Source organism: Sus scrofa, chromosome 14 (assembly GCF_054392235.1).
Source record: "Sus scrofa isolate SSC_HxYL_T2T_F1_AM1 chromosome 14, Sscrofa_HxYL_maternal_Yorkshire_Landrace_v2.0, whole genome shotgun sequence".
Classification (NCBI taxonomy): Eukaryota; Metazoa; Chordata; class Mammalia; order Artiodactyla; family Suidae; genus Sus; species Sus scrofa.
The window spans coordinates 131,260,783-131,272,923 of NC_139396.1; the positions used below are offsets into that span (position 1 = coordinate 131,260,783).

Here is a 12,141-nt window from a genome sequence, read left to right on the forward strand (position 1 = left end):
ACTTGCCATCTGCCAGGCACTGTGTGAGGCTAGTTGTTCTCAGCATCTAGTGGTCAAGGACGCCTCTAAGATTCTGGTGGAAGCTGAAATCTCTCCCTTAGAAAAATTCAAATGTACGCAAAATTTTACATAATATTACAGGGGAAAGATTCCTGAAGCACAATCACAGACTGCAGATAAAAACCTTTTGGGCTAAACTCTTACCTCTGAGAGCATGGCATCGTTGCCATGAGATCATTGTCCCCACTTTAGAGGAGGGAACATGTCCAAGCTCATATACATAAGTGGCAGAAACAACATTTCAACCAGAGTTGTCTAAACACAACTTGCTGGCCAAGATGAAAATGTCACTTGGTTTTTACTGTTACTATAACTATCACTCCTTATTTTTAAACGAGGAAATAAAGATTATGTGAAAAAATGAAATCTGTGCAAAGCATCCTAGACTCAGCCAAGGGAAATCAGGAAGCACAAGACTCCCAGAAGTTCCAATCTCATTTCCTATCAGCCAAAATCCCTGATCCCCCTGAGCCTGCCTGTCCAGCTAGAAAACACGCCAAAGACGTATTTTTCTTTTTCTTAGTTTTATGCTTTTTATTATTTTTTTGATTTTTATTTTTCCCATTATAATTTAATGTTCTGTCAATTTCTACTGTACTGCAAAGTGATCCAGTCACTTTTATTCTTTATTTTTTATTCTTTTATATATATATATTCTTTTTCTTATATCATCCTCCATCATGTTCCATCACAAGTGACTGGATATAGTTCCCTGTGCTATACAGAAGGATTAAAGACGTATTTTTCTTAAGTTTCACATTCCTCAGAATAAGAGTTAACCTCTGTCATAATATCTCAATAAAACTTGGGGGAAAAGGAGTTCCTGCTGTGGTGCAGTGGAAACAAATCTGACTAGGAACCATGAGGTTGTGGGTTTGATCCCTGGTCTCACTCAGTGGGTTAAGGATCTGGCGTTGCCGTGAGCTGTGGTGTAGGTTGCAGATGTGGCTCGGATCTGGTGTTGCTATGGCTGTGGTGTAGGCCAGCAGCTGTAGCTCCAATTAGACCCTAACCTGGGAAACTTCATATGCCACAGGTGTGGCCCTAAAAAGCAAAAATAAAATAAGTAAATAAATAAAATATTAAAAAAAAAAACTTGGGGGAAAAATTTCTAAATAACCCATCAGGAGTTCCTGCTGTGGCACAGTAGGTTAAGAATCTGAGGAGTTCCTGTAGTGGAACAGCGGAAACGAATCGGACAAGGAACTTTGAGGTTTCGGGTTCGATTCCTGGCCTTGAGCAGCAGGTTAAGGATCCGGCATTGCCGTGAGCTGTGGTGTAGGTCGCAGATGCAGCTTGGATCTGGCATTGCTGTGGCTGTGGTGTAGGCCAGCAGCAACAGCTCCAATTAGACCCCTAGCCTGGGAACCTCCATATGCCACGAGTACGTCCCTAAAAGGACAAAAGAGGGAAAAAAAAAATAATAATAATAATCTGATTATAGGAGTTCCCATCGTGGCTCAGTGGGTTAAGAACCCAACTAGTAACCAGGAGGATGCAGGTTCGATCCCTGGCCTGGCTGAGTGGGTTAAAAATCCAGCATTGCCATGAACTGTGGTATAGGTCCCAGATGTGGCTTGGATTTGGCATTGCTGTGGTGATGGTGAATAACGGCAGCTGCAGCTCTGATTCAACTTCTAGCCCAGGAACTTCCATACGCCATGGTTGCAACCTTAAAAAGACAAAAAAAAAAAAAAAATCTGACTACAGTGGCTCAGGTTCGATCCTGACCCAGTACAGTGGGATCCAGCGTGGTTCTCAGCTTCCGAGAACTTCCATATGCCATGGCTGCAGTCATTAAACTAAAAATAAATGAAATAATCCATCAATCAAATGTGAATTAAGAGACCAGTCAAAGCCTATAGATATGAAACAAAAGAAATTTAATTTCAGAATATTACATGAATATAAAAGGAAAACAATGCATATAATGTTTCTTTACAGTTACATATATATAGATAAGATACAGCCAAATAAGAATGAAAAATAACGAATGGTAGAACAGTTAAGAAACCTGTTTCTTTTGTCGAGCAAGCTCAGGGATAGTGCAAAGGCGACCCTTGCTATGAAGAAAGGACCCTGGGACAGGAGTGTTTTTCCCAACCCGTTCTGCTGGTCCCCAAACACATCAGGGGGAGTGCTCAATGGCTCTTCAGCATCTGCTGGGGCCTCGAACACTCCCGTTTCCATGGTAACCCAAGCACGTGGGCTATTAAGCACTCTACCTCCTCACTAGCCCTCCCAGCCACTCTCCACCTGTGGAAAGACCGCATCAGCAACTGCCTAGGAAAGCCAGCTCTGCTATAGTGAGTTTAAGACTGCATTAATTACTGCTGGTCTGAAAAGCTTATGCATCTTACAAGCCCAGTTCTTCCCCCAATCCTGCCAATTGCTGGTATCAAAGTTTGGATCAAGGTCCTGTCTTCCGTACCAAGGCTTCCAGATGGAGGAGGGCAGGAATGAGGCCCTCTCCTAGGGAAAGGAGTTCTACTTAGAGAAGACTTCAGAATGAGGTGTGGCCCTAAAAAGAAAAAGAGAAATCCTGTCCCCAGAATGGGAGCTGTCGGTTTCCAACATCTGTGCAAGCCATTCCCACAGCGGGCTTCCCCAGCTACGCATGGCCACACAGCGAGTCATGGTGGGGTGCAGTCCCAAGGACCACAGGTTCTCCTAGAAGGCAGCGTTTTAAACCACACTAACATCGGCTCCTGTGAGGAAAGCTGAACAGAATCACTGCTGTTCGGAGGAGAGAATGGCCTGGCTCCGACACTCTGGGACCAACTGGCTTCCTTACTGGCCAATAAAACAGCCACCTCTGGAATACCCCTTGGTCACCACAGCTAACCCTGCACTACTCCATTTCCCAAAGGTACCCCTTGTCACTCCCGACTGACTCTGGAAGGACATTCAGGGTAACGAACTTGCAGAGCGACAGTTATGATTCAGGAGGTCCCACCTCCCTTAATATACGTGGGCGCTTAGGTACAATCAGCATCACTTGATCCCCTTTCACTGCGGAGTCGTTCAAACCAGATTCACTGTGGAAGGTTAGAAACTCCAAGGCCCACGGTTTTCACCGATTCAGCCAGTACGGCTCACCTGGTGCAGACCTGAATCAAAGAGGCAGTCTGTGGGTTTTTACGCTTGCGCCTCTGACACAAATACACTGCCCCATATTAACATCACATCAAAACCCACTGCAATGGACCCTGGAAAGAAAGGCTTTAATTTTAAGAGCCACAAGAGGCATTTCCAAAGAGATTGTTCCAACATGAAAAATAAACATAACAAAACATTAAAAAAAAAAACCTTATAGATTAAAAACATTGTTAAATACTGGCTCGAAAAGACCTGCCCATCAAGTCAGAAGGGCAACACCACCCTTCTGTGGCAAATACTAAAAGGTTGTTGTTTTTGCATTCTCCATAAGATTCCACAGGATTAGAACAGTTACGTATTATAAGGCAGAAGGTTAAACTGTTTATTTCTCAAATGTGGATTCCAACTGAATCACAGCTTCTGTTTAAAAAAGAACCCATCATACCCTTACAGCAAGGGAAAGCATATTTAATAAATACTTTAAGGAGACACACATACCCAAATACACACATACTCCCCAAGGGGTCGAGCTATATATAAAAGCACGTGACAAACACCTCTCACCACCCCAGTCCCAGAACACTAGCCTGGATTACCAATTGCATTCAAACAAAGAATGGCTCCAAAAATCTCAGCCACCACCCTCAACTAGAACGACAGAACCAACTCAATGACAAGGCGGTATCAGGCCACTGCTCTGCCCTCTCCACATAGGCCAGACCAAGTTCAATAGACCACAGCACTCCGGGATGAGACAGACAAATAAAGCAAGAGAGCATCAAGTTAAGGGAGAACACTGCTTTAGCCTGGTCATACCCAAAAGAGTTTCTGTTTGAACTCACTGACAGCTGATATAAGGAATTCTATAAGGGAAAAAAGTCTAATAGAAACCTAGACAAAGGAACTTGCTAATAAGTAATTTTAAGAAGGATATAAAACCACTCCAGAGAAAGGGGCTTCTAAGCAGTTTTATACTCCTGACCCTCCATTGTTCATACCCTATCAAGCTGGACAGCCAAATTTTACGTTTTTCCTCCACTACCACTGTTACAGCAGCAGAAGAAACAGAAAGTACGGAAGAGAGACCGACACTCAGATGGAAAACCACCCTGGACTCGCCCAGAAGCCGTTTTTTGCTTCGGCAATAACACAGCATTTCGACAGTTCAGAACTAGGGCCTCCAGTCGGTGTTTGCTGGGCAACTGCCTCCCCACTGAGGCCTGACTCGGCTCCGGCAAGCCGGGTGAGCCGGTCACACCCACAACAGAGCAGGCACAACCAGCGTGCCCACGCGCCCCTGCTGCTCCCGGCAGTGAGGCCTCACACCGGATCAAAGCCATGCCGTCGCTCACCTCGAACACATGTGAACATCCCCAACCCAGTCAAGGCTCCAGCCGTCTCCAGCTACTCCCCGTGCCGACGGTGACAAGAAGAGGGGATGGTGCAGCAACCGCCCTCGAGCGCTGGTGATAAGCCACACTGCTTCCGAAGGAGAACGCTGTCTCCTTTCATCTCCCAGCCCCACTCAGGCGGAGGCTCGCTACCAGCCTCTCCTCCAGCCTGCACTCGGGAGACGGTCCAGCCGGCACCCCTGATCCCTTAGAAGGATGCACTGGAGTCCCAGCCATCAGGAGTCGTCCTGGACATAAGCCAGCCTCACCCTCGTCCCACTCCAGAGCTTCCACCACATACATACGGGTACTTGCGCAAACCTCTGCTTCGCTGTTGGTGACGTTCCATGAGGCACAGTGATTTGGCCCAGAAGTACGGGTACCCACACTGGCACTAGAGATGTTTTAGGTGAGAGGCGACTGCATGAGGGAAACAAGCTCAGCAATCACACAACTACTCTGACCTCGCCAAGGAAAAGGGACGAGGAGGAGGGAGAGAGGATGGAGGGAAGGCGGGACACGGCTTAATGCTATTGGTTAAAATGTTGTATCATTCTGAATTCTCCTTTTTTCAATACTGCAGGCCAAATACCCTGCAATCTCAGGCCCAAGAAATAATTAAAAGTGTCCCAGAAAGCCATACTCGTGTCTTTAGACACAAAGAGGTATCGAGGAATACAGTCTCGTAAGATAAGGAGCTTTCCTAAAGCATAAGGTGAAAGAGAGGAAAGACACATCTGGCTTAGAGCCCATTTCGATTACCTATTCCGCCCCCCCCCCAAAAAATGGCCTTTAAAAAAATAAACAAACAAGAAAACAAGACACAGTAACCAAAATATCCCCCAAGGCTCTCACACCAGAGAAAAGCCCAATCAATCAGTTAAACAGAACATCAATCCACTAGGATTGACAGTATTTTTTTTTTTTAAATCACTGGCAATTAAGCACAAATTTCAAATTTTTTAAAAATAGAATCTGCCTAATCAAACACAGGGAATAAGCACTGGAGTCTACCTGGTTCTACTTATTTACTGGGCTGTGCAAGCTGGTCTGGCAGGTTAGTGGTCTCCCCATAACATCTTTTTAAAAGAGAAGCGTCGGTAGCACTGGTTCAGTGGGCAGAGTCTGCACACATCACCCACTGAGTGGGGTTAGAGGTATCAGTCAAGTCACAGGATTAGTTGGCTTTCACAATTCAAAATGCAGCAAGCAAGCTGCAAGTCCAAGTTGTTCTGTGGGCACCCGGCCCACAAAAGAGAACATTCTGGGTGGACCACAGGAACACTCTGGATCCTTCGAGGGGCATCTTAGGCTGAAAGAGAAAAAGGAACATCAAACACATTTATAAACACTTCTTTTTTGCAAATATCCCACACCTAGAAGCTAGAGAAATCTATACTTTGTATTTTCTACAAACTGAGGGATAAAGAGTTGGAGAATTTTTCTCTCTACCAAGTAAACAGCACTTTGTCCCCTTGCTTGAAACTCAGTTCATTAAACCATCTTAATGGCAAAACGGCTCCCTCCTTTATTAAATGCCTATTTGGGTTCTTTACAGACACTGTCTCATTTACCCTCATAACAAGCTGTGTGGGAGGTAATGCTCTTGCCATTTGACAGGAGAAGAATCTGATCCTACAGAAATGAACTTACCCTCAGACACATAGCTACTAAGGCTGAGAACTGAATCCAAGCCTACCTGAAGGTAAGCTCATGTTCTCACCACCAGCATACCTCTCACCAGAGAATGTTTACTCAACGGCTCCCAGATGCAAGGCACTGTCATTATCAGGAAGAAAAGCAGGCAAGACCCACAGATGTTTAGTGAATCTGGTCTCTGTCTTCCAGAAAAATAACTAGCTACAGAGGTGAGACAATACCTGTGAAGTCAACAACTATCAAAAATCACAGTATTTTTTATTTTATTTTTTGCTTTTTAGGGCTGCAACCCAAGTACATGGAAGTTCTAGGGGTTGAATGGGAGCTACAGCTACCGGTCTACACCACAGCCACAGCCATGCGGGATCCGAGCATCATTTACAAGGTACACTGTAGCTCACGGAAACGCCGGATCCTTAACCCACTGAGCGAGGCCAGGGATTGAACCCACATCCTCATGGATGCTAGTCGGAGTTGCTACCACTGAGCCACAACAGGAACTCCATAAATCACATAAAACATCAAGGTTTTAACAGTGTCAATAAGAATGCAAAGGAAAAAGTATATCTGGCTGAGTTAGTCAAAGAAGGTTTAAAAGAGAAGGTAGGGTTTAGGCTGGGTTTTAAACAGTAAGATTCTGACTGCGGAAAAAATGCCCGCAGGTAGGTAGGTGCTGAATCAGCAGTTCTCACCTGGGGGTGGTTCTGCCCCTCACTCACATGGGACATTTGGCAATGTCTGGAGGCATTTTTGGTTGTCACAGCTGGGGCAAGGGTGCTACTGGCATCTAGTGGGTCAGGGATGTTATTAAACATCATACAATGCACAGGACAGCTCCCCACAACAAAGAATTTACCTGACCTAAAATGTCAACAGCTCTAGGTTGAGAAACCCTGCACAAAATAAATGTCTTTTGGAGTACATCTTGAGGATGATAATAAAATTGCACAATCATCCTAAAAAAAATACGTTCCTTTTATAAAATCACCATCAAAAAAATCTAAGATTATATTCATTGTATTAAAAAAAAATAACAAAAATAGATGGCAGGCACTTAGATCTGCCAGCTTGGAGACTGAACAGGGTTCAGACCTGGAGATGCAGGCTTGGGAGCGGCTACCACACAGAGGGCAGGACTGAGGGGCAGTAGACCAAGCTGCTAAGCGGGGGCGAAAGCAAGAGCAGAGACGAGCAGAGAACTTAAGACAGAGCACTGAAAAACATGAAGAGGTGGGGGGGTTGGCAGACAACAGTAAAGCACTACAGGGATGGAAAAGAATAATGCCAGATCCTTAACCCACAGAGCCACCAGGGAACTCCAACTTATGCTTGGTTTTGACTTATGAAGATACAGACCACCAAACTTGCCTCAATCAGACAGCCCAGCCTAGAAGTCAGAAGCAATGAGAAAAGAAAAAAAGAGTTCAGATAATTCATTCAAAGAGAAGTAAGAAGGCCATACTGAAATCTAATTTTTCCGGAGAAGAATAAAGATGTATCTCTAAGGGCTGAGCTTTTGTTCTTCTATTGCTGATGTCTCAAAGAGTAATTATGCTTGTACTTCAGTGGTAAAAGGAGCATGTCAAACCAGAGATCACTTCATCTGCCACACAAGCCTTATAAAACAAGACCAAGCCTCACCCAGCTTTCTTTAGTGACAAGCACTACTACCTGTTAATGCTGTTAACGATCACAGTGTGCTTCCAAATATTATTTCAATCGAGCCTCAGAAGAAATCTGGAAGTGGCTATAACTATTATCCTCATTTTCAGAGGAGGAAGTGGGCTGAGAATGAATGGTTTTCCCAGGCCAGAGGAATAATGACTCAAATTAGGCCTGGCTACGAATCCCCTGCTGCCTTTCCAGAGAGCCACGTGGCTTCCTTGGGGAAAGCACAGCAGCCGCTGCCCTTAACCCATGGAGCCTCGGGCAATCGGCGGTCCCAGCACTAAATAACACTTTTTACCCTAAATATCCTCAAAAACAGGCTGTATGATTTGACTTTCAGGGTCCTTTAGCAGGAGCTTATCTGGAAAGCTTTACTGAATAAACAAAGCTAAAATCTATGCAGAAAAGGAACATGATGGAATAACTGCTATGACACAGTGGGTTCATGATCCAGCTTCTGTGGAAATGTTGGTTCAATCCCCAGCACGGCACAGTGGATTAAGGATCCAGTGTTGCTGCAGCTGTGGCGCAGGTCATAGCGCCAGCTCAGATTTGATCCCTGGCCAGGGAACTTCCATATGCCATGGGTGCAGCTGAAAAAGAAAAAAAAAAAAAAAAGAAGAAGAAAGAAAAGGAACATTAACTATTCCATGTTTACTGAGCAGCTGCTCAGTACTCCTGTGTCTGGTTTCACAAATTAGTTTACGCTTGATTTTAATTTGCTTAATAAGTATACTTAAGATAGTTTTCACATGTGTCCCATCTGTCCAAGAATGCAGGGACCACGCGCATCTGTGTTCACAGCTCTGTCCCTCAGCCCCTGGGACAGCGCTGAGCAGATGCTCAACAACCATCCGCTAAATGAACTCAAGGGCAAGGACCCAGCCTTGTAATTTTCACTTCACTCTGATTACAACCATACCACACTGGGAATTCCAAAATGCTACTAGTGGATGCAGAAAAGAACTATATTCAGTAAGAACAGAGAATACATACAATTAATACCTTTTTTCCCCTCTTTCTTCCCCTCAGGCAATTTCAGTCTTGTTGGTGTCACCATGACAGCTGGAGAGCCAGAAAATAACTGTAACAAGAAGATTTTAGAGTGGCTTAAATGTCCTAATGTCATTCCTATAGACAGACTTTACTAACAGAGAAGTTACTTACTTGTTCAATTTCAATATGAAGAGTTTTACCAACTATTATCTCTTTTTTTTTCTTTTTTTTTCTTTCTGGTCTTTTTAGGGCCACACCCAAGGCATATGGAGGTTCCCAGTCTAGGGGTTGAATTGGAGCTGTAGCCGATGGCCTACACCACAGCCAAGCAACACCAGATCCGAGCACCATCTTTGACCTACACCATAGCTCATGACAACACTGGATCCTTAACCCACTGAGAGAGGCCAGGGATCGAACCTGCGTCCTCATGGTTGCTACTCAGATTCGTTTCCACTGAGCCATGATGGGAATTCCTTGCTGGCTTAATGAAGTGGCCGTTCCTGGGATACCCTGAAGGACTCCTCCATGGGAAATGCAATACCAAGCAGGACTGGCCCAAATGTTACCCCCCGCCCCCGCCCCCCATGGAATCTCTCAGTAAGAACTGCTCCCTCCAGCACTTTGTGGGTGAAGCTATTTCACTGCATTTGTTATTTCTGCTTATGACTGGCCATGTCCTCCTTGAACTCAAAATGTGTTTGTCGAATAAATCAATGACACCCTATGGAAAGAAAACAGTCAGCATAAATGAAAAGATTAATTGAGGAAAAGGCATAGGCGAATGGCCCAAAGAAACACAGTAAGACAGATGACGGTATATTAATTCTCTTCCTTTCCAGAGATGAACACATACAAAGAGAAAGTGCGAAGAACATCATCTTACTAAGTTCATATTTTCTTTGCTAGCCCTCTTCAATTCACCAAAGGCTACCGACTCCGGAGTAGGGCACTCGTTTTTCTTTTCTGACATCATCTGATTTCCCAGGACCTTCCGCTGATTTAGGGAGAGAAAATATTTGATTCATAAGCATCTGATATATCTATACCACATCTATACTGGCCTTCAAATCTACTGTTTCTTAGGTTCAAAAAAACTCAGCTTTCTGATAAATTCCCCCAGACATCTTATATAAAGGTCAAAGCAGGTTACTAAAAAACCTGAAATCAGGAGTTCCCGTCGTGGCGCAGTGGTTAATGAATCCGACTAGGAACCATGAGGTTGCGGGTTCAGTCCCTGCCCTTGCTCAGTGGGTTAACGATCCGTCGTTGCTGTGAGCTGTGGTGTAGGTTGCAGACGCGGCTCGAATCCCGCGTTGCTGTGGCTCTGGTGTAGGCCGGTGGCTACAGCTCCTATTGGACCCCTAGCCTGGGAACCTCCAATATGCTACGGGAGCGGCCCAAGAAATGGCAAAAAGACAAAAAAAAAAAAAAAAAAACCTGAAATCATTGCCTTTCTTTGGATGATCACGTTTCCTCTATATTAAAAGGGCTGAAATGTTAGAAGCAACTTTACAGGTGATTTAAACCAACTATGGGCCAATTACAGTGCCTCTGAGATCATAAAAGAAACACCAGTTACCTACTAGTATAATTTCTTCCCTAAAGATACGTTGTCTCTGGCAGCTAAAGAGTCTCCTCCTCCCCTCTCACTAAAAGACACTTACACTGGGTCCACTCTAAGATTTTGCTTCCCTGTCATGTCCTTACAGGACTGGAAAATTTGGAGACATTCTGTAAGAGTTTCTAATCTAGCCACAAGAGGTTACAGGTCTTATTTATTTATTTATTTATTGCCTTTTTAGGGCCATACCCTCGGCATATGGAGGTTCCCGGGCAAGGGGTCCAATCGGAGCTGTAGCCGCCGGCCTACACCACAGCCACAGCAACACCAGATCCAAGCCATGTCTGTGACCTACACCACAGCTCATGGCAATGCTGGATCCTTAACCCATTGAGAGAGGCCAGGGATCAAACCTGCGTCCTCATGGATACAGTGAGGTTTGTTTCCGCTGAGGCATGGCAGGAACTCCAACAGGTCTTCTTAAAAGGGTCATACAACTATACTGACATTCAGAGCAAGACTAAAAGCGCTTTCATCTCTAAACAGCTTAGAAGCTGATGTAACCTACTGTAACAGCTGACAGCGACATTTCTACCATCTTTGAAGAAATCTTTCTTTCTTCTCCTTAGAGAATAAATTTGAATTCCAAACAAAGAACATAGCAAAACTAAAACATTAAACTCTACAATATAAATATTAGCAGGAATATCCTGATGTCATAAATCATTTACATGAGAGGAATTTTGAAGGAAAAAAATGCAGCCCAAAAAAAAGGGGGGGGATCAAAGCAGGATAGAAATCAATTAGCTAAAACATAAAAATGCTAGACAAATAATAAGGTCAGTACATCTTCCTTTCAGAAATCATACATCGCCTCAGAGTGAGCTGAACTGGGGATGTCAGAAGGCACAGGGATAGCTATAAAGCTTCTGATGAATTTCTTTTTGTTTTTGGCCACGCCTGCAGAATACCTAAGTTTCTGCTCCAGGGATTGAACCCATGCCACAGCAGCGACAACACCAGATCCTTAACCCACTAGGCCACCAGGAAACTCCCTCCAATGAATTTTTTCACAGACATTTCGTTACTCCCTTGCTATTGAGCAGAAACCTATATCTACTATTAGCTTGAAAATCTCTTTATTTATAATAAAAACACTTTACCCTGCTGTTCTATAAAACTTGTAAACACTGTGTTTAATAACTCTAAAGTTCTAAATTCTCTCTCAAGAGGATACTACATTTTTACATTTCAAGCAACAATTAGCAATACTTCTAGAACTAACGTAAAAAGAGCTCCCTATGAAGAGAAAACTGCAGCCATCTAATTTCAGTTAAAGAAAATCTGACTAACAGCTAGAGAAACATTTATTTGACTATAACTTTTTTGTCTTTGCTGTCTTTTTTTTTTTTTTTTTTTTTTTTTTTGTCTTTTTAGGGCTGCACCCATGGCATATAGAAGTTCCCAGGCTAGGGGTCCAATCAGAGCTGCAGCTGCTGACCTACACCACAGCCACATCAATGCCAGATCCAAGCCCCATCTGCAACCTACACCACAACTCATAGCAATTCCAGATCCTTAATCCACTGAGCGAGGCCAGGGATCAAACCTGAGTCCTCATGGATATCAGTTGGGTTCATTACCACAGGGCCACACGGGAACTCCAAATTCTCTTGTTATGAATCACCTCTACGACAGGGAGGT

General features: G+C 44.1%; 1 long non-coding RNA gene across 9 annotated transcripts in view; it reads right to left on the reverse strand.

The window, feature by feature from the left end:
• Window positions 1-1,922: 1,922 nt before the first annotated feature.
• Window positions 1,923-12,141, reverse strand: part of ARHGAP19 (Rho GTPase activating protein 19) — a 73,182-nt gene continuing 62,963 nt past the window's right edge. For 4 of the 9 annotated variants that reach the window (XR_002338333.2, XR_002338337.2, XR_014826678.1 and 1 more), the window contains exons 10-12: window positions 9,760-9,870; window positions 8,883-8,961; window positions 1,923-5,862 (exon numbers count right to left, since the gene is read on the reverse strand). This is a non-coding gene — a long non-coding RNA (Rho GTPase activating protein 19). Of the gene's footprint in view, window positions 6,541-7,131; window positions 8,962-9,759; window positions 9,871-12,141 lie in introns of all 9 variants that reach the window. The other 5 variants (XR_002338332.2, XR_002338336.2, XR_002338338.2 and 2 more) reach the window with 3 other exon arrangements.